At 48.0% G+C, this 27,957-nt stretch overlaps 1 pseudogene; it reads left to right on the forward strand.

The window, feature by feature from the left end:
• Positions 1 to 24: 24 nt before the first annotated feature.
• Positions 25 to 27,957, forward strand: LOC120836481 (annotated as a pseudogene).

The raw sequence follows: 27,957 nt of genomic DNA on the forward strand, positions 1-27,957 counted from the left end.
CAAAGCCAGGGGTTCCTCCGAGACATGGAGGTGCCGGACGAGGGGCCTCCCGTGGCGCCTCCCGACATGTCTGAGGATCCCACTGCGGCTAACGGTGGAACCTTCGGAGACATGGAGGTGCCGTATGAGGCGTCTCCCGTGGCGCCTCCCGACATATCCGAGGATCCCACTGCGGCTAGCGGTGGATCCTTCGGAGACATGGAGGTGCCGGACGAGGCGTCTCCCATGGCGCCTCCCGACATGTCCGAGGATCCCACTGCGGCTAGCGGTGGACCCTTCGGAGACATGGGGGCGCCGGACGAGGCGCCTCCCGTGGCGCCTCTCAACATGTCCGAGGATCTCACTGCAGCAAGCATCAATTCTCCTCCAGACGTTCCCGGAGTCACTCAGCATGACATCGCAAAGCTGAGTATCTCATCGGAATTGAATAACGGTTGTAGGACTAGGACAGTTCGTACATCTCGGGACAATAACCCGCGACAGGTCAAATCCAAACCACGCTCCAGTACTGAGTGGATAGGACGGGCCGGTCAATGGGTTGCCCACTTCATCGCGATGATGACGGCACTACAAACATGGTTTAGCGTCCGTCGGGTAAGTGGGCCATCATCGGCAGTGACATGGAAACAAATTCGTGCCAAACTGCTTTGGCCATTTCGTTTTTGTGCACCAATCGATTTTGTTCCATCTTTTGATGCGACGCGACGAATCAGAAACAGAGCCAGAGAACCTTACATCATAGTTGACATTGCCGGGCAGAAAATTGCAGCCCTTTTAGATACGGCCGGTGCCACAATATCTCTTTTTGGAGACTTTGTAAAACAATTGTGTAAAGACCGTAGTATATCTATGCGATCCTCACAAAAAAAGTTGCGTATGGCATCGAACGAAGTAATATCCGCTAGCGAAGGAGCTCGCTTGCAACTCTCCTATGATGGACGGAAATGTCGGCAATACCTTACTTACCTGCCAGGTCTCGCTTGTGGCATCATTCTTGGGAGGGATTTTATAACCAGAGAGGGCATCATCCTAGACCTCGCAATGGGAGAATACCGGTATGGCTGGAACTCAACCCCTTTAAATTTTCCAGTGAGACCTCAGACAATACCAGTGCGTCTCCCACGAGGCAAAGCACGCCGTTCTGAACAAAATGCAGACGTTTCGCTGATCACCGACGTAGGACAAAATATACGTGTAGCCTTGGGTTCATTCTCTGGGACAGATATTCAGCGCGAACGTCTTGCGAAAGTGCTGAAGCCGTTTTCTCACATGTTCACTAAGATTCCCGGGAAGACTAATATACTAGAACATCAAATCGATACCGGGGATTCCTGACCAATTCGATTCAACGCGCGCCCCTTGAGTGTTCATAAAAGAGAGCTGCTCGACCGCGCGTTAGAAGAAATGATCGAGACCAAAACGGTACGCCCCTTTAACAGTCCGTGGGCATTTCCTATTGTCCTGGCGCCCAAGAAAGATGGAACAGCGCGTTTATGCGTGGACTATCGACCTCTTAACGCCGTAACGAGAAGGGATGCATACCCTTTCCCATCGATCTCGTCCGTAATGTATGCACTGGGATCGGCAAGCATTTTCACCACTCTTGACTGTAGCAGAGGGTTTTTCCAGATTCCTGTCGCCAAGGCGGACACTCCTAAGACGGCCTTCATTTGCCAGAGGGGCCTATTTGAATTCGATCGACTTCCCTTTGGCCTGTCTAATTCTCCCGCAAGCTTCCAGAGGCTCATGGACACCGTCTTGGGGGATACTAAATTTAACTGTGCAATGGCTTACATGGACGACGTAGTGGTGTTTTAAAAGACCTTGGACGACCACATTAACCATTTGCAGGTTGTTCTGCAGCGGATGAATGATGCAGGACTAACGATTAACCCAAAGAACGTACAGCTGGCGTCAAGTAGGGTAGCGCTTCTTGGATTCGTGGTGGAGCATGGATTCCTCCATCCACAGGAGGAGAAGTTGAAAGCAATGATAAAATTTCCTACTCCTCAGGACAAAAAGAGGCTACAGCGATATCTCGGCATGGTGGGATTCTACCGCCAATTTATATCGAACTGTGCCGATTTGGCCCGGCCTCTTCATGAGCTGCTGCGCCGGGATGTCCCATGGAATTGGACTGCAGCTCACGAGAAAGCATTTAGAACGCTGGCAGTCGCCATTGCCGACACACCGTCCCTCAGACTTCCCGATCTCAATGCCACATTTGTGCTACAAACCGATGCCAGCGAGTACGGACTAGGAGTAGTGCTCCTGCAGGAACATAATGGGGCCTTACGACCCGTTGCATTTGCGAGCCACACACTGTCGGCAGCGGAGCGTAACTATACCGTCACCGAAAAGGAGTGCCTAGCAATAATATTTGCCCTAAAGAAGTTTGGTATGTACCTTTACGGAGCCACCTTTACAATTCAGACGGACCACCAAACGTTGACCTGGCTCAAAAATCTTAAAAACCCAGCAGGACGTCTAGCTCGATGGGCTCTCACCTTACAGGGATACAATTTCTCCATTGAGTACCGGCCTGGCAGATCCAACATTGCGGCGGACGCCTTGTCTCGCACCCCCCTTCCACCCCAGGAAAAGGAAGAAGCGACGGAGTTGGTCGCTGTTACTAACGAGGAACTTTCCTGGGGTGTAGTCGTGACCCGGGAACAGCTGCTCAGAGCCCAGCGAGCAGACGATCTGTGCCAGCAGATATCTACGCGGTTAAATCAACCCAGTTCCAGGGGACAGGACATGACTGATGCACACACAGACACCTACGTTCAGAGTAACGATGGCCTTTTACTTCGATACATACCTCAAGCAGATGAGGGTGACCCTACCACGTCGCCATTTCGCGTAGTCATGCCGAAAATATTACGACGTACTTTTATAAGTTACTTTCATGACAGTGTCCTGGCAGGTCACAGTGATGGAAAAAAAACCTATCAAAAGCTCTGCCGCATTGCAACCTGGCCTCGAATAAACCGCGATGTCTTGCGTTATGCCCGCAGCTGTCCTAAATGCCAGACAGCAAAACCTCGAGGCGGGAAGCCCCTGGGTTTCATGCAGTCGATTCAGAGTCATCGTTCTTGGGAAATTGTTGCGTGTGATATCATGGGCCCATTTCCACGCAGCCCACAAGGCAACAAGTACCTCCTTGTGGTCACCGACCACTTCTCCAAGTTGGTCGACCTTCATCCCCTGCGTCAACTTACGTCCAAGAAGATATGGGACAAACTTCGAGAAACGTTTCCCGGTTTGGGTATCCTGTTGTCCTTTTAACAGACCAGGCCACCTACTACACCAGCACTGTATTTGAAGATTGCTGTGGAATTCTCGGTATCCAACATAATTGTACTTCCCCTTATGACCCCCAAGCCAATATCACTGAAAGAGTAAATCGCAACCTCCGGGCAATGCTAATTTTGTACATTAACGAACACCGCGACTGGGACTCTTATATTCCAGAGATGGCCTTTGCTACCCATACCACAGAAAACCGAACCACGGGATTCACACCGGCACGATTGAATTTTCGTCGGGAGCTAAGAGTACCCATGGAAAACATTATAGAGCTTGCGCCAGATGCTCGCCCGCGCCAATCACACTCAAGGTTTGCGCAAGGACTCTGCGATAATATCCGAAATACAGTGACAACGGCCCGGGGGAATATCGAACTAGCCCAATCACGACAACGAACTCAATATAATAGACGCCGGAGAAACGTCGAATTTTCTGTCGGAGATCTAGTTCTCCGACGCACTCACCCACTCAGTAACGCCAGCCAAGGATTTTCCGCTTCACTCGCCAAACGATGGGAAGGGCCATTCGTGGTCGAGACGCGAATTACACGCCTCGCATATCGATTACGGTGCCCCATAACCGGCGCGTGCGCGTCGAACCTGTTAACATCAATGACTTGAAACCTTTTATTGAACGTGGCGAAGAGCGTTGAGAGTTCAGTAACGTCGTCTCCATCTTGTCTAATTGTGCCTCTTCCTGACCTCGACTACCTGCAGCCATGCCGCCAGACCGACCGTGGTCACGGCCACGGTCGGTCTGGCGCTGGGACCCGCCTGCGCTGGGACCAACAGCCACAGGTCCCACAAGGACTGGCGCCGGCCGACGTCCCAGCACCATTCCAGGGACGCACCCTCAATGAGCGGTGCGCAGAGGACACGTGCCACGTGCCACGTGCCCATGGTAGCGGGAGGGAGTCATCTACACTGGGCCCTCCACACCGAGCGTCGCCAACGACAAGAGAACAACGCATCGGCAGCAACTCGGCCGCTAACATCTGCCGACGTCGAGGCGGCGCTCATCGTCGTGTCGAGATCGTGCCCCGAGAGGCTTAGGACGCCTAACCAGGCTGCACATGCACACGAAGATGTCATCATTGACGAGTTTTAATCCGCCTCCCTGCCCCTTCCCTCCTGCCTCATTCAGCAAGCCAACGGCCCCGAACGTGGTATAGAACACCAGGACCACAGTGAACGTCTCCCGTTCCAGCACATGCGTCGAGAGTCAACACTTTGCAGTCGAAGCTCAGAGTGCCAAAAGCCAGAGTCTGCTTCCACCGTCCTTCCCGCCAGACGTCGCGCCACCCCAAGCTCTCCGATTCGCGCCCTTTCAAAAGTCCTTTGGACCGCACGTCAGATACCGTTCGGAGTCCCAGTACCATCGTACGGTCCTCGGTTCATCTTCAAAAAGCTCGAGACTCGCAAAACCGCCATGGGAGCCTCGTTGGTCGACATCATACAGTCCGGCGTGGAGAAGCTCGACAGCGACGTCGGCTTGTGCGCCCCGTATGCAGAGTCGTACACGCTGTTCGGCGGCCTGTTCAACCCGGTGATCGAGGACTACCACGGCGGCTTCAAGGCGACCGACAAGCACCCGCTCACGCACTTCGGAGACCTCAGCACCTCGGTCAACGTGGACCCCCCACGACCAGTTCATTTTCACCGGCGTGCGCTGCCGACGCTCGTTGCAGGGCTACCCTTTCAACCCGTGCCTGACGGAGGTCCAATACAGCGAGATGGAGGAGAAAGTGAGCTCGACTCTGCGTATGCTGGAGGGCGAGCTGTAGGCCACCCACTACCCACTGGCTGGCATGGGCAAGAAGACGCAGCAGCAGCTCATCGACGACCACTTCCTCTTAAGGGGACCGCTTCCTGCAGGCGGCCATCGCTACCGTCAAAACCAAACGCTCCCTTCCCCCGAAGGGGGGGGGGGGGGGGGGGATGTGTGGGGAACGGAAAAAGACGAGAATAAAGAGGACCGACGACCGGGGGGCGAGCGGGCACGCGGGGCGGTCGGAGCTTGAACACCGCGAGAACTGGTGTTCGTTTTCTCGTCTCCACAATACGTATACATGAGGCAAACATGTTTCGAACATGCGTGAGGCGTGCCCGCGGATATTTATGCCATCATGTCTCCGGAAAAACTCTGTGTGTTTTGTGTCATGTATGACCAGTGTGACTACGGCTTGAATCCCGCTAATTGCGCTTCCGTTTGTCTAGCGTTATATGCCGAGAAATAGCCCACCTAAAGTGAGGAAATAGAGTGAAAATGAGGTGTGGTCTGATTGTTGTGCAAACAAAACAAATTTTAAAATGCCTTTTTTTTTATTCTGTGGCCTGTCAAGCTTGTTTTCCCAGGGCCGGTTTGCTCATCTTGCGGCCGCGGCTGCGGCTGCGGCCAAGAGGGAGTTTTATGTCACTTGACGAACTCCATGGGGACAAGGAAGTACCTAGCGTCCCTGCCTAATGGCAGAAAAGTCCGTGCCGCTACGAGTACAAACGTCTAATTTCGCTCGCAGAAACTGACTGCAGAGGCTTTCAACTGAAGTCCAATTAACCGCCCCACCATACTTTACGAGCGGCCGGTAAAGTTATGGCCAGGGAAGGTAAATAGAAGCCAAAATAAAGGAAAAATCACGCAAAGCGATAGCGGTGGTTGTGTATTTATATACATGTGCCAGCGACGTCGAGAGCATCGTCTACGTAGTCGTCTACGTAGTCGAACCAATAAAGGAAAAAAAAGTCTACGTAGTCGAACGGTTAGAGCGCCGGGATATGTCGTCGTGGCGTGCAAGTTCTGGGTTCGAATTTCGGCCGAAACTTGTTTTTTTATTCTGCGCGTGTTTTTTTATTTTTTAAGTGTGGTCTTTTTTTACTAATCATCCACTAAGACTAATGCGCCTTACACGGTTCTTACTTTTTGACAAATTTGTTGGGTCGACAAACCGGAAGAAAAAAAAAGAGATTACGGTACGCCAAGTTAACGCCCTGCTACAATCGTTTCATAATGTTCATTAAAGGAAACCGGGATCAAGCGAAGTTAGCGCGCAAATACGAACGTTTCATAATGTTCATTAAAAGGACACCAAGCGTACAGCATCGGTATGACTTTCACACAGACGGGGCCGAAACAAGCATCGTTTCCCAGCAACTACAATGTTATGTTTTTAAATATACAACGCTCTTGCTATGACTCTTTTCAATAACAGGAGGCGCCTATTTAGTACTAATGAACACTGCAGTCATGTCAATTAAAAAAAAAAGGTTCCACGAAATAAACACACACAAAAAAAACGCGCAGAATAATAAAAAAAAAAGCGTTTTCGCCGTGATTTGAGTCTCGAACTTTCACGCCGCGACGGGAAGTCCCGGCGCTCTAACCGTTCGACTACAGCAGACGGTGCTCGGGCCGGCGCTGGCACTGATATATAAATACACAACCACCGCCTTCGTTTTGCGTAATCTTTGCTTTATTTTGGCTTATGTTTACCTTCCCTGGCCGTAACTTTACCTGCCGCTCCAAACGTATGATGGGGCGGTCAATTGGACTTCAGTTGAAAGCCTCTGCAGTCAGTTTCTGCGAGCGAATTTATACTTTTGTACTCGGACCGGCACGGACTTCTCTGCCATTATAAGCAGGGGCGCTAGGTATTTCCTTGTCCCCATGGAGCTCGTCACGTGACATAAAAAATCCCTCTTGGCCGCAGCCGCAGCCGCGGCCGGAAGATGAGCAAACCGGCCCAGGGGTAAGGGAGAATAGCCCACTGACCTACCCGGTCAGCAATGTTTGCTTATCTTCCGCCGTAGCAAACTCAGCACATTTCGGCCGAGGTCGCCATCTGCAAGGGCGCTGCAATTAAAGGCACACTGACAGGGTATTTATGCTCGCCGAGGTTTTTAGTTGTTCATGACATATGAGAGCCCAACTATCCAGAACACAATTTGCGGCTCGAAATTCGGTTCCTTTCCTCCCGAAAACCGCCGATCGAGAACTGGCCGGTTTGAGTCTCGCTCAATCTCTTTTTCGCGGTCACGGCCCATTTTCTAAGGTTTAGACACAACCACCAAAATCAATCAAAATCGTACGTCATTGAAGGCCCACACTCAATATTAAAAACAGAAAAAAAGTATGAAACCCATTTTTGTGGTTTCTAGAAAGCTGCAAATGCGTTGATTGAAAAAAATAAAAAATAAAAAATTGCGCGGAGAACCGGAAGTGTTCTGTGGGGTCACTGCGTAGTTCTCAACATGGCGTCGTTTCGAGTATCGTGGTTCTCGCGGTGACGGCGATGGCAGCGGACGACGGGCGTGGGCCCCCCATTTCAGAACTGTCATGCGCGGTACCGGCGAATCTGTTTTCCTTCGAAAGAGAAATTTTGAAGCGATAAAAGAATTGGGATTCATTCCGTACGACACTCCCTACCACCGAGCCGATTTTGCACGAAGACGTCGCCGAACCGTCGCCCCTTTTCGTGGCTGAAGACATCGCTCACCCAAACAAGTACGTACTTCGAGTTAAATGTGTACACGTCCGATTTCTTACCTAGGTGCAAAATATGGCTAATGGGTGGTGCTACCCGACTTTGAGCAAAGTGGTGCCCTTGCTGGATGGAATTCGGCACCAAACGTTTCGACTTACTGTCACCGGCTGCATTACTACGAGCGAAGAGTCCTTTCCCCCCAATAGCTCAGTGCAAAGGTCTCCGCTTCACACGCAGCGTACAAAGGTTCGATCCAGAGTATAGCAATATTGTCTTTTTTTTTGTCAAACAATTTACATTTACAAGTTTCTTCTTTTACAATTAGCGCTGAAAAAAATGTTGTGGACGAAACGTCGCTGAACTAAATGGTATGGTATTCCCTCTTTGACACCTGCGAACTTAATGTAGTCATTTTCCACAAAATGCAAGGAGCATATGAATCGGGTAGCGTCCGCTTTCCGAGATGCCCGTAACTGGTCTGCCGGAATTGGAGCCAACCACTGGTCGCGATCCCATTCATCTTTCGGAAACTTGTGCACACTCCGCCTCACAATGCCACTTTCGAATGCAGGGCCTGCGAGGCAGCTCATTTTGGGGACAGTATTTTCGGAGCTGGTCACGGCTAGTAACCACGGGCACTCACTACTCATTTTCCAACTCTTCAATGTACAAAACAACTCATCTTGAAGTGCAACAGCGAGCGGAACAAACATAACCACAAGGCAATCGCACGGCAAACGGTTCCCGCAACGCATGTATTCTGCTGCGCGCGGCCAAAAACGAAAAAAAAAGGCGCTCGATCAGGTGTAGCTACGTGACTTCCGGCACTCTCTCCTTTATACTTCTCCGACCTCCGTGCGCAAGTTTCGGTTTCGGTGTCGAGCAGTTGCGTTTTTTTTTTTTTTGGCTTTATTAAAAATATACGTGACTCTAGCAAACTATTAATTGGGTAGTCTTCTGACACCCTACTAAATTGCCTGGCCGAAAAATATTTACATTTTTTTCTTTTGGTTGGGGGGGGGGGGTGTTAGTGCCTCTTTAATAGAAGTGAGCTATTTTTTGTGTTCTAAAAATAGCAAATCAAGTCAAAAATAGGGGTGGGATTATGTTTGGAGGGTGGGGTCATCCTTCGAAATATTACGGCAATTATAACTCAGTATGATTAGTTAACCTATCGAAAAAAATAAGCCTTCAGCCCTGATGTGTTATAAGACCCTCTCAACCCATAGAAACCCCTTCAGACCCTTCAGACATTTCAGCCTTTTAGACACCCTTCTTCTTTCTACTCTTTAATTAGATGCCCAAGAGACTGATCTAAAGACCAAACACTCAGTTACTTAAAACGTCATTGGAGGTTTATTTCAGACATTTAGTTTTATATGCTTGTTTACACTCAGAAAGACAATCACAAAAAGAACGTGCACTCAAACCCTGGCGCAAGCAGCTTTAGACAGAAGCGACCACTTCTTTGTCGCTTCTGTCTAGAGCTTCGATCTAAAGGACTATACCCGTTTTCACCTCAAGAACCAAAGTAAAAAATCCGTCTCCTTGCGGAGCATTACTGAGTTCCAGCTTTATGTGGAGAATGCAGGTGCATTTTGGATTAGACATACGTTATCTTATCAAGACGTACACGTTCCAAACGCCAAAAACATTGCATTTTCCTCTGACAATCAAGTCTCGTAAGAACTACTTCGCGCCGAGTATTAACAGCGCTCAAAATTTGCTTTTTTCTTGAAGTGAAAACGGGTGTAGGTTTTCCGGCGTCAAAGAACCGAGCTTTGGTCGCCAAAGTTAACTTTCGAGCTACTTACAAAACCGCGGGGCAAATTCTTGAGATGTACGGTAGTTCAACACTTAAAACCGAGCGGGCGCAACATACACACGCGCTCGCACTGTCAGTAACACGTTAAGCGAAAACCACGAACCCGAGAACAACATACGACATCATTGTCAAAATCCTGAGCACGGTTACGGTGCCGTCGCACGTGCCGTCACTTGCCGTCACGGTGGCGTACCCGGCGTCTTTTTGGTTCGCTGGACGAGCTTTTGAAGCAGGTCGGACGGATGGGGGGAAGAAACAGGGCAGTGATAGATATTCTCTTTTTCCGTACACTGAACGGCTTTAGGGGATAATTTAGGCCTGAGACGGGAAGCCGACGCTGAGCGACTCTCCGTTGCGGCCGCCCTGTTCAGAATGATTAAGCGGCTTCCACGTCGCATATATCCTGAAGGGCCACGCGATCTCTCCCAGAGAGCCTTTAAAACTATTTTGTTGGGTCACGTGCTTTCCCGAAAAAAGATTGTCACAGACCCCACGGGCCTCTTGAAAACTATGGCGGACCTCTCACATCCTTAAGATATTCTTGAAGGGTACATCAGACCTCTTAGGCCCGCTTCAGACCGGGCAACATTCTCAGCAATTTTGGGGTTGCCTGGCGGGTAATTTTCTAGCTTTCTCTAGATCGACACGAATTGCTGAGGTCAGGTCTGGCTCGAAACAAGGGAGCACCTCGGAGCAATTCGAAGACGATTCAAGCGGCAGCAGCCTATCAGGAACGCGATATTTGCACGTGATACCCCTTGCCGGTGATGATGGCGACTAAAGACTTGGTTCTGGTTTAAAATTGATCGTTTTTTTTAATAATCCCTTTTAGAAAGATGAGTTAGTATTTTCAACGCCAATTAAATGTATAAAAACACGTTTATAGCGCGTAACTGTGTCTAAATAGTGCAAGAAAAATAAAGTGTAATGATGATGATAGCAACTTGCATCAATTAGTTGCTGCCTGTGAACGTGGGCATCCCATGTTGCTGGTGTTGCGATGTCAAGTTGCTGGGGAAAATTGCCCCGTCTGAAGCGGGCCTTATAAAACTTTGATGCTCATTTGAAGCCTCTCAGATTTTTTTAAGGGTATGTTAAGACCGTTTAAAAATCCTGGTCGGCACCACAAACGGATTTTCAATAAGGTATGACGGAATATGCTTTTTATAAGCTCGTGTATTGCTGGGTATAGGCTATGGTCGTTTTGTGGGCCTGCTTGTAATAGTTTTCCGTTGCGCTGGAGCTTAAAGGTTTTCGTGGGAAATACGACTCTTAAAGGAGGGGGAGAATTTACACCTCGTCATTTTTACGTCATTTATCATGTGTCGGAGGATAGAGAAAACGTCTTATTCATTAAAAAACGTCGCGAATAAGCTGCGTAATCGTAAAACAAAAGTCGAGCGTTTTCCCCCACCTTCGGCAGCAAGTGGCACCCGAAGGAACTAGGGCGAAAAGCTTACGTGACCTCGCTCGGCTCTAAGCTGCAGCATAACGCCCGATAATGTCAGCAGAGAGAGGGAGAGGAAGCGTCCTTCGAGAGAGCACGCGGGAAGCTACACGACACTCCGAATGACGTCACTAGAAGGGGGACCAGGTGTGACCCTGAAGACTGGGAGTGAGTTGAGAGGTGCCAGAAATGCCAATATTTATCTTTTTTTTTTTTTTTACACGACAACTAGGACACGCAGGCGAATTCGGTTTTTTGTTCTTTACTTCAGGAGTGTCAGAGGGCAACTTCCACAATTTTTTGACCGAAGTCCTGAAATCATTGCACCCCCCCCCCCCCCCTTTAAACACAGTCTGCGTTAAAATGTGTCGATAAATAACCTCACCGCGCGTGAGCGTATAGAAGGACGTGCAGAAGAGGTGCTGACATATTATTGCAGGAATTATAAGAACCTCGCAAGCCGTTTTCGTCAATAAGGTTGGAAAAGCGGTTAACTGAAATAGGGTTTGTTCTGCGTGTATGTGTGGCATTTGGGAAAACAAATCTCTGTAAAAGTACGAAGCTATACTGAACACTACATATCAATGCATCTCATTCTTAGACCATTCACGTTTAGTTGTTTTCCTAAGTCAATTTGTATATTGCGTCAGATTAGCCGTTCTTAATATTTTGACTGCTTATTCGCCTCTGACCGGTGACATTTAGTCCATATTTGCGTAGTTTCATAAAATGATATAGCTGAAAAAAATTAAGGTCAAGTGCCATTTGACACGTTGTGACTTGGAGTAGACAACACAGCAGGTCCAGCTTTCCGGATGTGACACCATCAGCGCAGGTGTGCTTGATGACATTTGTACCGGGTAATAGGACTAATTTGAGCACAGCTAACACATCTCTCCCTCCGGCTGTGGCACCTACATCATCCACATCCTTCAAACACCTGAGCTTGGGTTTCGCCGCAAATGAGGTGCCAGCTGGCCTATTAGGTACGTGTATACAAGGGAATTTCCTGTACAGGTGAGCCTACCTAATTTATTTTCGCAAAATCTAAAAACGAAATACCTAATATTTTTTTTGTTCATGTTTAAAAACATACACGACAGAGGAATACTGTACTCTGTCTCGAGACGTTGTGTGGAGTGACCTCAAAAGCTTAAGTGCGATTGCGAAGCTGCGTTCGCACATCACTTAACCAAAAAAATAACTTTTTTAAAGCCCTGCGCTCACACCCATGCCTTTTAAAAGGGTACGGAAATGAAAATGTTTGCAATATTTCTTTGCTTAGATGTGGTCTACGTTGCGGCGGCAGCTAAGAAACACTAGTCTAGACTAGTGTTTCCGAGCTTCCGGCAAAATTAAAAAAAAAAAAAAGTAAAGAAAACTAATTGAAAACGAATGACTAGATTTCAAGATGGCGCCTGATTGTGGTCTGTGAAGCTCCGTTAGAATTCCGCCACGTGATCGGCTTCTATGAAGCAGCGCCGGTTTGTGGCAGTATCACTCGCTCGAGGAGTTAGTCCTGAATGCGACTTGGCAGAGAACGCTGACGCGTTTACTAAGTTGCATATGTGAAAGCTTCCACAGTAATTCCGCAACGTTTATTCGACACCATCAAGATCGCTGTTCTTAGCAGGCGATAGGTAGAAGCTTGTTCTGAGGTTTAAGAAACCTCTGCCAAGCCAACCATACTACTCCCCCTCCTCGTCCTCCCCCTGATGAGCTGGGAATCACACGCTCAAGAATGGCACCCAGAGAGTGCCGTATAGCCTGCACGTGTCGTAATTGCTGGGTACTTACGGTTCTCTCTACTCTACGCAAGCGTTCCCCGAGCTACGGTGTGAAACTAATGGCGAATTCCACGGGTAGTTTTGGAGCACGCCGGGATCGACTTTTCTGGAGCGAGCCTATTTCACTGGGCGATCGGGATTGAGACCGACATGTTTCACTAGTCGTTCTGGATTAGCTCCCGCTCCAGATCTTGATCTGGATCCGATGGCAAATTCCACTGGGCGTTTTGGAGCGCGCCGGGATCAGTTGACCAGATCCGGAATGGAGCTCACAATCCGAACGGGGTCGCGCCGGCGATGGATCCCCATGTAGAACACGACCACTGCTCAGGGATCGGCATTTGCCTTCATGTCATTCGACTGCCGGGGAATCCCCTTTCCGCGGCCGCCGCGGTTGTTTCGAAGACGTTTTCGCAATCGCGGTGCTAACTCGTGTTAGACGCACGAGCGGCAGGAATGGCTCAGGAGCTTCTAGCGAAGATTGCCGGAATGCCCGTAGCGCGGCCAAAACCTTCTCCTCTCCTTCCTGGAAAACGAACCGGCTGTCGAGCCAAGAGGTAAAGGCCCTGTCACACTGAGGGGACAGTTGGACAACTCTATCCGGCAACACGGGGAAGTCGTGTTGCCGGCGACCCTGTCACATCGCGGCAACAACAACAGTCGGGCAACATGTTGCCGCCGCCCGGCAACAGTGTTTCCCGATTTGTTGTCCGACAACCCTGTCACACCGTGCTGACAGCGATCTCAACCAACACCACATAGACAGAAGGCCTCCACACGCGTCATCATAGTCAGATCGATCGAGGCGAGAGATTGGGCACGAGTGCTGCGTCAGTGTTCGGCTGCGGCTCGTGGCCAATCAGCGCGTCGAAGGTCGGGCTCGGGTCCAATAGCCGACCGAGCGCGATCCAACTGTGATGACGTTTCATAGAAGAAGAGGAAACCATGCGGAGGCCTTCTGTCTAGGTGGTGTTGGGACAACACGGGGAACACTCCGCCATCTTGATTGTTTACCTTCGTTCGTGTGCGGCGCGGAATCGCTGGAAATGTGACTCTACAAAGCGCTAGTGCGTCCGAAGGGCCGGGAATTACCACGGTACGACATCAACCAGTGGCTGTAACTAGAAAACTTGACACGGGGAGTATTTACCGCTCTTTATTTTATCGAGATGTTCTTCATTCCTGACAAAGCAGATAGCCCTAACCGAAGAAAGTGACATCGCTGATATATGTTCGGCATTTACGCCACCGTATGAAGTGTTTCTGTCCGGTTCTTTCATGCAATTCCTATTTCTACTGTAAAATTGCGTTAGCACCGGCAGTACCCCAAACCGTCTTTTGTAACGTGGTATTGAGCTGAACTGACAGTGCTTCAAAACTGCGACACCGACACCGTCGGCCTTCATAACAATCGGGGAAATAAATATTTTTCAACGCTGTCTACTTGTCTACCACCTGCTATGTGATTGATTCATTCCCCCAAAACGTCCTGTTTTTTTTTAAACAAATCAGGTGTCTGGTAGCGGTTGGGGTGCTATGTTGCGCTTTTGCACTCCCAGGAGACTTGGAAGAGGGAAGTGACGTCAACGACACAGCAAATGCAGATTGGATGTTGACAGAAGAAAACAAAATCAACATCCAATCTGCATTTGCTGCGTTGTTGGCGGCACTTCCCTCTTCCAAGTCTCCTGGGAGTGCAAAAAGCACAACATAGCCCCCCTGGTTGCAAGTTCCAAGCATCAATGTTTTCGAGATCGCGGCGCTAACACGTGTTCGACGCACGAGCGGCAGGAATGGCTCAGGAGCGTCTAGTAAAGATTGCCGGAATGCCCGTAGCGCGGCAAGACCTTTCTCTTCTCTTTTCCTTCCTGGAAAACGAACCGGCTGTCGAGCCAAGGGGTAAGCAGGCGGCCATTACCATTTATTCTGAGGCGAGATTAGGCGAGATGCCCGCGAGAAAGGAAGCCACGTGTGTGCGCCGAGGGCTGACCCGGCTGGCTTCCCGTTGAATCCGCCGAAATCGGGGGAGCGACTTTTCTCGGATCCAGATCGAGATCTGGAGCGGGAGCTAATCCAAAACGACCAGTGGAACAAGTTCGTCTCGATCCCGATCGCCCAGTGAAATAGGCTCGCTCCGGAAAAATCGATCCCGGCGCGCTCCAAAACGACCCGTGGAATTCGCCACGAGAAAAGTCGCTCCCACGATTTCGGAGCCCTCGGCGCACACACGTGACTTCCTTTCTCGTGGAGCATCTCGCCTGGGGGGCTATGTTGCGCTTTTTGCACTCCCAGGAGACTAGGGAGAGGGAAGTGACGTCAACAACGCAGCAAATGCAGACTGGATGTTGATTTCGTTTTCTTCTGTCAACATCCAATCTGCGTTTGCTGTGTCGTTGACGTCACTTCCCTCTTCCAAGTCTCCTGGGAGTGCAAAAAGCGCAACATAGCCCCCCTGATCTCGCCCGTCTCGCCTCAGAAGAAGAAGAAGCACGTCGCGGGCTGGGCTCCTAGATTGTCTCGACATCAGAAGAATTCCTAATGGCCACTTGCTTACCCATTGGCTCGACAACCGGTTCGTTTTCCAGGAAGGAGAAGAGAAGGTACTTGCCGCGCTACGGGCATTCCAACAATCGTTGCTAGAAGCGCCTGAGCCATTCCTGCCACTCGTGCGTCGAACACGTGTTAGCTCCGCGTAGCGAAAACGTCTTCGAAACGACCGCGGCGGCCGCGAAAAGGGGATTCCCGGGCAGTTGAATGACGGGAAGGCATCCGCCGATCCCGGAGCAGTGGTTATGTTCCACTGAGGATCCGTAGGCGGCGCGACCCCGTTCGGATCTTGTGCTCCAATCCGGATCTGGTCAACTGATCCCGGCGCGCTCCAAAACGCCCAGTGGAATTCGCCATAACACGGTGAACCGAACGCTCGTGGCACATAAAGTACGGGCATGGCGCCGAGAATGACGTTAAGGGCGTACTGTCCTCGCATATTACAACCATGCGAGACTGCCACGCGTTGACGCCACCAAGCGGCATCGCTCGAAACTGCGGTACCCCTGATCATAGAGTTATTATGATGTACGCCAGAGGTTCAACTGGCGCTAGTGTGCAGCAGACAGCAACCAGTCGGAAATTGACTTCAGGAAATGCATTTGTATGAAAAAAAGCGAGTGCATTTTCTTTCTGCACTCGATTATAAAAGCAAATATAACGAATAATTCATACGTACTATAGCACACTGGAACATTTCTCAGTCACGCAGATAAAATAATTGGTCAGTTACGGCGTTTTAATTTGAAATTCGAGGCATAAACAACGGTGCTAGAACCGCTTCGTACATGTATTTATCTGCACTGTCGGACACTGTTAGCGCGAATACAACGTCGGCGCTTTCCAGCATGGGGGATATACGAGCCAAACGAGCGAAGTACGTCTGAAAAACCAAAAGAGACAGAAAAACTACGCAGTAACACGGGATAACTAACTCCATGTGCATGCAGGCGATCAGAATTAATTGAAAGCCACGTAATATAGTCCGATTTGCAATAAATAAGTACTGCTTTATTCTTTCTGCTCATGAATATGTGCGAAGATGCTTGTTCTGGGTTCAAATCAACACCCGCACGCTCCAAACCCTGGCAAATAGCGAGAAGTCAAAGAGCAGGTGCCCGATAAAAGCTGCCAGACATATGAAATAATAAAAAGACACAGCTTTCGTAGCCCACGTACTTTATTTTTAACATTCGAATGTTTTTTTTTAACCGATCGTAAAGATGCACGACCGAGTTACTTCCATACAGCTACACGACGGGCATATTAACAATATATAAGCGCCACCGGAATGCCAGCGAACCTTGAACACACTCTAAATTCCTTTCCATTGAAAGTTTGCTTAAAATCGTCGCTCGTTTTTACATACCCGCCATGGAACCGAGGTTTGGGCATGAAATTTAGCGAAGTCTTACATCGTTCAGGGGTAAAAAAAAAAATGTTATAACTAAAGCAATTACGCTTTCACAATATTAATAAAAGTACACACTATCCGGTACAACCGAAATAACAAAATTTATTCATGTTTTCTTTCCGGCGAAGAAAAAAATCCACGCGCGTTTTCCCTTAGGAATGCACAGGAGCACCACAAAAGTAAACTGGTTGCTGTCTGCTTCGATTTGCCCCATGGGAGTCGCATAGACACTAGCTCCAGTTGAACCTCTAGCGTACGTTATAATAGCCCTCAACGAGGTAGAGGGGCTTAGAGCGATAAACCGGGGTTCCGGTCTGCACTCGAAAGTGACCACCATAAGGCGGCTGCCATTGTACGCAAATTTGACCACTGGTCACATGACCAAACCAAATACGTGACGTCACAGGAAAGATGGCAGCGCCCATGCAGCGGCTGGCCCCAGGTGGGCCGGAGCTTGTCGGATGCTTTGTTGGTTCTCGTTCGTCTCGGCGAGTTGATTTCAGAAGCGGAAGCCGTCATATGAGGCCGGTCGAAAGCGACTTCAGAGTTCAGCGTGGTGTCTGACGTAGGTATAACGTGAAAATACGGAGGAACGGTGTGGATTTCACTGGTGACCGCCGGGGAAATTGCCACGGAAGAGACAATCTGGCCTACGTTGCTCGGACCTCGGATTGATTCGGATACCACTAGGATAAAATTTAAGGCTACGTTTCTACGCTCTTGTTGACCATCGGAATCTTCGAGGTCTGCAGTGAAACGTGTGCTATATATTTGGACGCATAGTTTAGCGACGGAAATTGCGTGAGTCGAGATTGGCAGTGTGCCATCGTGGGGTATTGATTCCGCTGGTCTGTCGCACGTTTCGAGGACACAAAAGTTTCATCAACACTCGTTACGCCAATTGCAAGCTGAATGGACATTTAATTGCGTGTTCACGCCGCTTTGCGACGACAGTCTGCAGCGGCTTTGTACCAGAAAAGTGCTCCCACATTCATTTCAGTTCAGTTCGTTCACGACAGTCACCAAACCCCGAAGGAGAGTATTTATTTGGACAGAATTCCACTAAAGCAATGTAGCTTCTTTAGTGGTCAGGATAGACTCTCTTCTGTCAGTTTTGTTATATTGTTACGGGCGCTCGCTCCAGTCCTATCTTCTATCAATACTTACTATTCTGGAGAGTTCCAGCCCATGCTCAGCTGCCATCGTATGTTCTGGTGGAGGTGCTGGGTACTTTACCCATAACCCTTCACTATGTGTGCACCCTGGCGGCTCGTCAGCCGAGTTGCCCGATAACGTGACACGGTTGGCGGACTATCCCGCGTCTTAAACCCCCGATGAGCCGTGAACCAAGTCCTATCCCGAGCCTGGCAGAAAAAGCGCAAGACGAGCGACTACCACAAGAAAGAACCTCCGAAATGCACCACGAAGAACCTGAAATACGAGCCAGTCGCTGCTACCAGCAAGAACCACCGGAATTCGGTCTTTTGCCAGAGAAACCGAAGCTGACTAAGCCAACAGTGACAAATCTGTAGCAGCAAACCGCGTCCGCTCCCACCATTGTTTGCATACCCATCGCACCTCACACTCTGACGCCCTTTCAAACAAGGTGTAGGAAGACGCCAAGGGCTGTGTTGAACAATATGACCGTGTCGCCCGCCACAGTGGGTGGACAGACAACCAGCTCCTGCACAACATATATTTCTCGTGGAAGAAACTGCCAGGCACTGGTTTGAGAACCACGAATTCTCCTTAACGTCGTGGGAAGTTTGCACGATCGAACTGAAGTGCATGTGCATCAGCCAACATTGACGAGAGAGAGCCGAATTTCTGATTCTGTTCGGGACACGGCCCCAACAAGAGACTCGCCGCCTTTGTGGAGGATGCTTTGTGTCTGATCGAGCACCCACGCGAACCCTGATGCTACAGAAGACAGGAACCTAAGAATCCTATGTCCCTCGTGCGAGGAACAACACCTTCGGCAGCCTTGTCTGCGACCCCACGACAACAGTCAAAGAGTTTATATCACCGAGGCTTCCAACATTAAATGTTTGTACACTGCCAGGCCCGAGCCCGCCACTATCAACAACTCCCCAGCGTCTCAACGCTCGAGTCGTCCAGCTGCAACTTCGACGCCAGCCTCCCAGGCATCCACAACGTTGTCTGGGAGAAGATCAGAAAGGTATATATACTTCCTGCCATCAGTTGCCCGGCTTTTTGATTGCCAAGATTTGTTCGAAACAAGTTCGACAGGCATTTCAAACGGAGACTTCTTCGAGCGAAGCGGCATTTGACGAACCGAGTGCGCCTTATGCCACAAAGTCACGACGACTGCCACCGGCTACCCTTTAGTATTCAATGCCAACTCAACGATCACCCCAACGCTGAAGCGTTCCCGACATTGGGAAGAACCAGTGTAAGTTCGCGCTGAACGAAGTCGCTGAAGAAAATGGAGATGCTGCGAATGGCCAACGGAAAACCACTCTGCTACCACTGCATAGGGCCGACCATATATACTGGAGGTGCCCGTACCAGCGAATTGGCCTCTAAGAGTTCGGGCCGAACGACCCTCAACCACATTTCGAGTATATGTATATAATCCTCAATGTCCGCGGGACATTGAGGATTATCTTCGGCGGCCTTTGCCTCTGGTGCCGACATTACCCCGAAGCTCCTCATCCCCATCACCTCGACAAAAGGTAAGCATGACAAAGCAGGTGAGCGGAAATGCAAGGACAGTTTATTTGGTGTCGGTTGTCGTCCAAGGACAATACCTAATAATTTGCTGACACCAATTATCTGTGTCCACGCTACGAAGCACACAATTACCAACTTTAAGGGAGAATGCCGCTGAGTGACTTGAAGAAATAGAATGACTGTTCTCAAAAGTAGACACCAAGCATCACCTGACTTCACTTTGCCAGACGAGACTTACACAAGTCGCAGTGGTCGGGGGATGCAGAAGAAATCACCATTACAAAATGGAAGTGACATGACTTCGACATCAAATAAGCATTGTTGCCAACCATTACGTCAGCGGTACAGCAAAAGGCACAGCCACGTAAGCAATATATGCCCGAGATTGCTGCATTGACACAGAAAACTACCAGGAACATTTGCAGATTAGAAGCCAGCCCTGCAGCTTTAGTGCATCAGATGTTAGTGGCCGCACATAACGCATGATTACAAGACGGCATCCGTCGCTCAAAGTTGCCACTCGACCAAACTGAACACCGACGTGTCAGGAGCGTCATCCCACAACAAGGAGCACAGGCACTACGACTGAACGCCTGACGTGAGACGGTCGCAAAAAACTCATTATGGAACCATTTGCAAAGAGTTCCGCTCGCCTTTATGCCTTCAGAGTATATATACAAAAAATTGTGTTCACCGCACATCGCTGGACCTTTTGAGGACACTCGCATCTCTGACCCCTTAATATTATTTAATGAGACATACCAGAGTGGTCAGACTGCTTGCATTGGCTGCACTCGTTCGGCTTCCCCTGAACCTGTGACGCATCTGAAAACCAACTCCAGAGATGTGAAAATGTTATTTATTAGTTTATTCCCTTCAAAGACCCCTGGAAGCATTGCAGAGAGGATCTTTAAAACTATACACACATAATAATAGCATCATAGCACACTGACATTAATGAGCACAAAGCTGGCGGAGCTACTGAAAATAAATATTACACTCGTAGGAAATAATTATTGCTACAACTTGTTGATTGCAAAAACAAACACACCTCTGAGCATCTAGTTTAATAGTATGTGTTGATGCATTGTTACATAGCAGGACACTTTCAATACGTATGACACAATAGACCCTTTGCAAAACCTCATCAAGCAACACAACTGTCATAAGTGTTTTTCGGCGTAGAGCACACGGATGGGCCCCAGTTCACGTTGAACGCTAACGCAGCATTCGAGTCCAATAGGCACTAAGCCAAGTTCACAGTGATGGCTGACATAACATTCTTGTCGAACAAATGCCCAATGTATGAAGGCCTTGGGTTATTCAAGTAGTAGCTACTGTAATTCATTTAATCACAATTTGGCCGCCGAAGGCTACAGTCTCGGTGAGTCAATCCGCACGTCAGATAGAGACACATGACAACATATCATCAGAGTGCTCGTCTTCACAAATTTGTCGCACACCTTCACTCCGTCTCTCTGACAGGCTCGAGGGGGCTGTGGTGGTTGCCCTTTTCCAAGTTACGGTGAAACAAGGTATATGCAGCCCACATTTTTGAAAAAAAAGTCTATTGAAGAGACTGGAAGAGATGGTTGTCAACATTTTTCAACAAGATTGCTCTTCGGAAAATAGATAAACACAAACATTAGTTATCTTGTCCAGGTAATTAGAACAAGTAAATGATTGACCGACTAATACAATGCACTTTTAATAAAAAATGATTGCTGCAATAAATCCTACGAAAGAGAAAAATGTGCAGTTAATCTTCTATTTCCTAGTCGCATTTATATCTAACGAATTGCCGATATGTCTGGTTCTATCTCTGAACCTCTAAGGAGTGGGGCTGCATATTTTAAAAATTCTAGATATTAGAATGATGGACTAGACAACCATCTAAGAGGAGTATGATCACACACATGGAAGTTACTGTGGACTACTGATACCAATCGGCAAGGTAAAGAGCCTACAAATACTAATTTCTAAGGAACATCGGATGCAACATTTTGTACACTGATCAATCAAAAATGTCAAGACTTGCTGTATTCTGAGTCAAAGGGGACAAATACATTGTTTTATGACGTAAGTAATAAACTTTTGTCCGAATGATTGGTTCGAATGCTTTGTAAGAGTTTGCGTGGAACTCAATTAAGCAAATGTCAGCTTTTCACTTTAAAAAAGTTGCGATCCAATGTAGAATCGTCGAATAGCACAAAGGGTTAAAGATTGCAGGAGCTTTCTCGCTAAAAGTTGCATGATTATTCGGTGAAGCAGGGCTGAAACAACTTACCCTAGGCCCTAACGTGACGTATACCTTTCGCTTCAATTCTCAGGCATTCCAACGTTCAAACTAAGCTAGAAAAATGCGAATATTTTATGCTAGAAGTTATATCGTAAAATTGTTGATTAGTACAAAACGTAAAGATCGCAGGAGCTTCCTTGCTAAAAGTTATTTTGATGATGCAGATACCTAGGACTGAAACATATTCCCCTAGGCCTACGTCCGACGTACACCTTTGGCGTCGATTTTCAGACATTCCAACGTTCAAACAAAGCTAAGAGAATGCGAAAATTTCAAGCTAAAAGCACTCTATCGATCCTCGAACAAATCCGGGAATTTAAGCTCCGGGACGGCGATACGGCTTATGCTGTCTCACAGGTGTTGATATCCAGATGATCCAGAGTGATTTTGGGCAAAAAGGGTATAAAGTCTCATTTAATTCTTAATACTTTCACATTATACCTGCGTCAGTGAGCACGAAGAAGCCCGAAGTCGTCGGAAAGCAGCCACACATCACGGCTACCAGGCTCCGAACAAACTCGCATCCACCAGCTGTGGGCGCTGCCATCTTACTGGTGACGTCACGGTTCTTGGGAGGCCCCGTGACGAGTGGTCACATTTGCGTACAACATGGCGGCAACCGGGGAGGTGCCACTTCCGAACTTCCGGTTTATCACTCTAAGCCCCTCTACCTCGTTGAATAGCCCTTTGCCCCAGGTCGTGCAGAGGCCCTTGACATCACGAACGCGATATGGATTCTGCTCCTCGCTGACCGATTTTGAAGCGAGAGATAGATAGCTCGCGCCCACGTCATTTTGTTTGCGCAGCCCTTATGGTTCTACAACAATGCACAAAACTTGGTAACAATTATTAGCGACGAAATGTTTTGGTGGCGCCCTGCTATGGCTCCCCCTCGTGACGTCATTACCTTGCGAACAAGTTTGATGGTGTTTGTGATTACCATGGTGGAACTTTGAAATCACCGCGCTCTCAAAGCGACACCGCCAACACCGTCAAAAATTCAAGTTCTTACATTCCCCTTATTTCCGTCAATGTAAAATCCTTTGCTGACTACGATTCGGCCAATCGTGGCAGGCCGACTACAGCGACGCTTTCGATCGCGCACGCCCCTAATAGCCAAACTCGGCGTAGTTTTGGGGCACATACCATGACTTTTAAGTGTTAGCTCGGGTTTCAAAAATCAGGCTTCGTAGTTTTTGTACTCTGTTACGTGAAATGGACAGCTCGCCCGCATTTTATCCGTATACAAGCTCGTGTAAATGCCGAAAAATGAAGGCGCGTACTCATAGCTGTCTCTCGTTTATTCGACAGCAGCATGATTGGGTAGATTACTCAGAATGTGTAATTTAACTACAATTGCCACTACTTACCGCCAAAGGTGGTTGATTAAAATTAAATTACTAGCGCACAAAAAGTCATTAATTACAATTGCGCTATTATTTCACAAAGCTACGCAGTAGCTTTCTGAACCATAGCTCGTCGACCGGACCTATATGAGTGATTTTAATTATGCTGATATGCTATCACTTGCCCGCACCGAAATATACTTGTCTATAGATGACTTGCATGGTGTACCTCACGCCACAAGTCATGAGATCGTCAAAATGTGGACAGCCGCAAATGCAAACATGGCAACATGCGTCAAAGGAAATGTGCAACGATTTTAACGTTGAAAGAATTAGCATCTTCTACTTTTCACGTTGTTTATCTTGTCACAAAGGACAGAAAACACGCCTCCTTTCTTCGAAATCTTGCGATTCCGCCGCGTAATCGCGAGGTAAAAATTATAATATTTTCCGACCCGCAGCCGCGAGCGGCGGCCATGTGAACCACGCGGCATGACGTCAATGGGAATCTTGTAGAAACATAGCAATTCGGGCGAATACCTGCTCGATAAAAGGTAAGTTTTTTTTTGTTTTGTTTTTTTATAAATCTTGTCGTTCCAACATAAATATAAATGCGTCAAAAACCTGGTATCAATGAAAAACTTTTATCATACGGAGTTTTAGTGGCGCCATGTTGATCGCGCTGCGCAAGCACGTGGTCACGTGGTCGCGAGTGCATGAGTTCTCGCTGCTCACTGATGGCTCTAGAGGGATAGCTTCACCAAGACCTCGCGCGACCCCCATTGACGTCACAGCGCACTTGACTCGGAAGATGGTGAAGGAGTTGAGAGGTGCCGAAAACCACAATCTCTGTCCATTTTTAAAATAAGAACTAGAACATGCAGGCAAAATTGTTTTTTTTTTTTTTCTTTACTCCAGAAAAGTCGAGACACCAACTCCCAAATTATGTAAGCAAAGCACTGAAATCGTTGCACAGCTTCTTTAAGGAACGAACATTGCCCGAGGTTCAGAATAAAAAAAGGCGTCCTTCCACACACACAAACCAAACAAATGTGCCGTGAGTCCCATACCCGGACCACGGTGAAAGACGAGAGAGGTGTCTGAACGGCTCCGCCCGATCGCCTCGAAACAAGCGTGTCGAAGGTTGGCTCTCCTTTGTGGAGAACCGTGAGATGAGCACAATATGACAAGAGGCTCCAGGAAGCGTCCTTTTTCGCGGTCACATCATCAAAGGTCGCGCGACGCGCGGCCGCACCAGCGCGAAGGCCGCCAAACCGACAGAGCGCCCCTACCGAAAGACGCGCGAAGCCCGAACGGAATTTCGCCGCCCTTGTCTGGCCTCGGTCTTCTTCAACCGTGACCCGGAAAGGCAGCAACAAGGTCTACAGGGGAAAAATGTAGTCAAGTAAATCGGCTCGAGCAGCCCAGCGCACATACTACCGGATGGCCAGAATTTCTAAATCGCACTTTTGTACACGTTACTCGAAGAAAGTAATCAATTACAATAACAATTGCTCTTACTCAAAAATTATTCATTTAGATTACTGGGTTACTCGTGACAGAAAGCAATGCGGGGAGCAAGTCGTCTGCTTCTTGTGCAGGAGTTGCAGTGACGTCACAATGACGCCGAGCTCTGATTGGTTTCGATTGAAAGGATAGCAGGTATTCCTCGATGCTAGATGCCGTGAGGTCTACCCACTATATATTTTTTCCATCAGCCAATAAGAATTTGGCGTTCTTACATCGTCGCAGCCCCTGTGAAAAAAGCAGACGAACTTGTGCTTCGCATTGGGGGTTACTCGAAAATGCAAGAATTACCGCTTTGATTACGTGAGATTTCCAAATACAGTTTTCCGCCCAGAAATGTAATAAACTTATCAGAAATTTTAATACATACTTACGATCTACTGTTATCACTTACAACGTAATAAAATTATTCTTTAAGTCATGCGATTACTTACAAAGGTAACCAGATTACCCTCGCGATTACATCCTAATAAACGTGGTCGAACGATTACAAAATTACTCCAAAAAGTAATAAATTGCGAGTAATTTGAGTATTTGTGATGAGTACCGTACAAGACTGCGGACAGCTTAAGGAAGGCGGGGTGTGGCGAGAATCTCACTGTCATCTCATCATCGTTCGACAGTCAATGGGATTGCGGCATTAGAAAACAAGGACGCCGAAAGACCAATCAGGAAAAGAGTTTAGGTTTTTTTTGTTTTTTTTTCTAATTAATGTCAATGTTTATATTTGCACGTTTTAACATAAAGCACCTCTGTAAACAAAAAGGAGGGTTTTTTACGCAACGTGACTGATTCCCGCCTCTTAAGGGTGAATCAAAATAATTGCTCGTGTACTTAGGATCACATATTTTCGTTAGTTCATCAAACACAAAACTTACGCGAAGCGTCGTATTTTTTTTTTTTTTTTCTCTGACGGCAATATTTTGTTAGACTCGCTTGACGCAGCTCTTAAAATACGAACCTGCGCGATACTGTTTTTTTGTGTGTTAAAGCGATCAACTATAGGATACCAACCACTGTTACCAGACGCGTGTTCGAAAGCGCCTCGTTCACAAGCTGCTTTTTTTTTTTTTTTAATAAGGCAGCTCTACCTGGCCGACCGTATAGTGCGCGATCGACGGCGTGGATAAATATAGAGCAACCTATGAAGCACTGAAAGAATCAGGCAGAATCTAAAATGGCCGCTAAAAATCGGCGCCTGCATGTTGCAACCAAAACTTTTCGTCAAACGTGTATGTCACTATAGCTCACACAAAAAGAATTTAAAAAAAAAACTGAAATGAACGAGGAACAGGCACTCACAGCTCTTTCACAATTGGTTTCGAATTCACAGGTCGGTTTTATGCTGTAAAATTGCAAAGCGTAGCTCCTTTTTTTTTGTAAAAAATGGGGACCAAAAGGACTTGCCTGGGTCACCGGCGGACGGCGACGGAGACGACCGAGTCGAGTGGCGGGGCGCGTTTAACGCACGCATTGATAGGCGGCGCTGCCTCTTATGAGACTACTCGCGACGACCGCGGTCTATTAAAATGAGCACACTTTTATTTCTTGTACCTTTAATTTAAAAATAAATGCGAACAACAAAAACAAAATTTTATGTAAAAAAAAAATTAGTAAAAAAACGCGGTCGCGAAATGGCGGCGCTCTTGCTTTCGACAGATTTCGTCTGCGTGTCGTCTGCTTTCTTTCGCTGGTCGGCTCCACCTTCCGACGTTACTCCCGACGCCATCTATCAACAGGTGCGCCAAACGCGCCGCCCGCCACTCGACTCGCTCGTCTGCGTCGCCATCCGCCATTGACCCTGGCAAGTTTTTTGGCCTTTTTTTCTAGAAAAATCCAGCTACGCGTTTTAAGTTTGCAGGATGAAAACGACTTGTGAAATACGCATTTGTCGAAAATTTTAGATTGTTACGTGCAAGCGCCGATTTTTACGGTTCATTTTAGATCGAGCCTGGTTACTTCAGACACCCTAATTACTTGAGTGTACTAGAATTAAGTTATCCGTGTTTCAGATGTGAGGAGTTTTACAGCACGAATTTATACGAATTTATGATGCGTTCGAAAACGCCACGGCTTCCGCCGCCCCCTCATTTGCAGAACCGGGCAATAAGCGTATGATTTTTTTAGACCTGGGGCTACTCCAACTGAAAAGGACTAAAACAGTAATTACAAAAGAAAAACCAAAAGAAAAACAAGAGATGTTCACCTAGGTTATTGTCTTGGTTGGCTACTCTGCTCGTTGTAGTCCAAGGAAAGCCCCTCACAACTCTTTCAACTAAGCGAACGCTCGAAAGTCGCCTCTTTTCCAACCTACGATCGGCCAAAGTAGAAAGAGGTGGACTAAAGTTTCCCTGAACTCTTAAGGGTGTCACCTGATTAGGTTTCTGAGATATCCTTAATATGCTCACTCTGCGGGCTCTACGCATCCTAGAAATCCATAAATAATAAGGATCCGCGGCCGATATCCCTATTAAAACAGCTATCAAAGATCGAACCCACCGAGGTCATCTCCTGTGTTGGGAGGAGCATTGTTCCGGCAGCCAGGACGACACGTGACAAATGAAAACGGGACATTCCGTTGAGATTGCAAACGCTGTTATTACGAATTGTGTACGCTTTCGTTGATGAAAAAAAGAAAATAACAGTAGCTCAGAAATCTCTTTTTTTTTTCGCGGAGAGGGAACTTATAATACTGCAATAGTCGTGTCAAAAACAGCGCACAATGGTTTTTGCTGATTTCTTTTACCAGCAGGAGTGATGTGTCCGGTTGTCAGCTCTCGAGTGCGCGCTCGCTGGGTTTAAGCGTAGTCCGGGCTGTATGAGCAACGAGCCGCGTGCCTTCGAAATGTCACTCGGCGGTTCCACCGGTCGGAGGAGCGAAGATACTTCGCTCGCTATTGGCTGACAGGGGTCCTGGTTTTGGAACATGCTCCTTGCATCGCCGGAGATGAACTCGGTGCGTTGCGCTTTTTGATTGCTTTTTTTATTATGGAAATGGGCCACGTATCGTCGTGATTCAAGGATCTCTAGGATACTTAGAGCCAGCAGAGTGAGTTATCGCCATAGTAAGGCGATCTCATAAACTTCCTCAGGGTACCTTTAACCTATTGCTGACTGTGAGAACTGACTGATTATGAAAGAGCATGTTTGTGAAATAACTATCTTGTGGTATATTGCTAGGGTTTCCAAGAAACATACGTTGTCGCTATGTCACCCAAACGAGCATTTGAGTGTTCCGTAGTGCTAGTGCGACTAGGGCACAAGTTGTACAATGTTCACGAATGA

This window comes from Ixodes scapularis, unplaced genomic scaffold, assembly GCF_016920785.2.
Source record: "Ixodes scapularis isolate PalLabHiFi unplaced genomic scaffold, ASM1692078v2 PGA_scaffold8__174_contigs__length_109621045, whole genome shotgun sequence".
Lineage (NCBI taxonomy): Eukaryota > Metazoa > Arthropoda > Arachnida > Ixodida > Ixodidae > Ixodes > Ixodes scapularis.